Genomic DNA, 702 nt, shown 5'->3' on the forward strand with positions numbered 1-702 from the left:
AAAAGTGCCAGTACGTGCGCTCATTGGCGCCCCTTCAGCTGGTGGCGCCCTAGGCGACCACCTAGCTCGCCTATGCCTAGAAACGGCCCTGTGAAGAATGGCTGATCATGCTTCAAATCAGAAGCTATATATATATATTGTAGCATGCATGTACACACACACACACACACACACACACACACACACACAAACACAAACACACACACACAAACACAAACACAAACACACAAACACAAACACTCTTAACTCCACAGAATGAGAGTGCAACCACTAGAGGCTGAATTGTTGGACATTGCATGCATTTATGACTTCAAATTCAGATGTTTATGCTGATAACACAGACTATCAGGACTTATGTGCAATGCAGCTAAAACTACCACTATATAATGACAGTGTATGCAGTCATTGTTTTCCTATCAGTATTATTATTGGACCAGTAAGCAAAGAAATTACATATTTTTTTCATTTTGATAAAGAAACATTGTTGGCAGGAAAACAACTGAACATTTTGTCACTTCATTTTACTTTGTGTTAAAAGAAGTTTGCTTAGCTTGCTTAGTTCCAGTTTAATTACAATTGATGTTTGGTAAAAATATTGACCAGAGAGGATGCTGGCTGACTTAAGATGTGTTTAACTGTATTTTCAAACCAAGACTAAAATAAAGCATAGTGTGGGACAACGGGTCTTTGCAGGCCCGATGT

The sequence above is a fragment of the Sinocyclocheilus rhinocerous genome, unplaced genomic scaffold, assembly GCF_001515625.1.
Source record: "Sinocyclocheilus rhinocerous isolate Xijiao unplaced genomic scaffold, SAMN03320098_v1.1 scaffold1330, whole genome shotgun sequence".
Taxonomy (NCBI): domain Eukaryota; kingdom Metazoa; phylum Chordata; class Actinopteri; order Cypriniformes; family Cyprinidae; genus Sinocyclocheilus; species Sinocyclocheilus rhinocerous.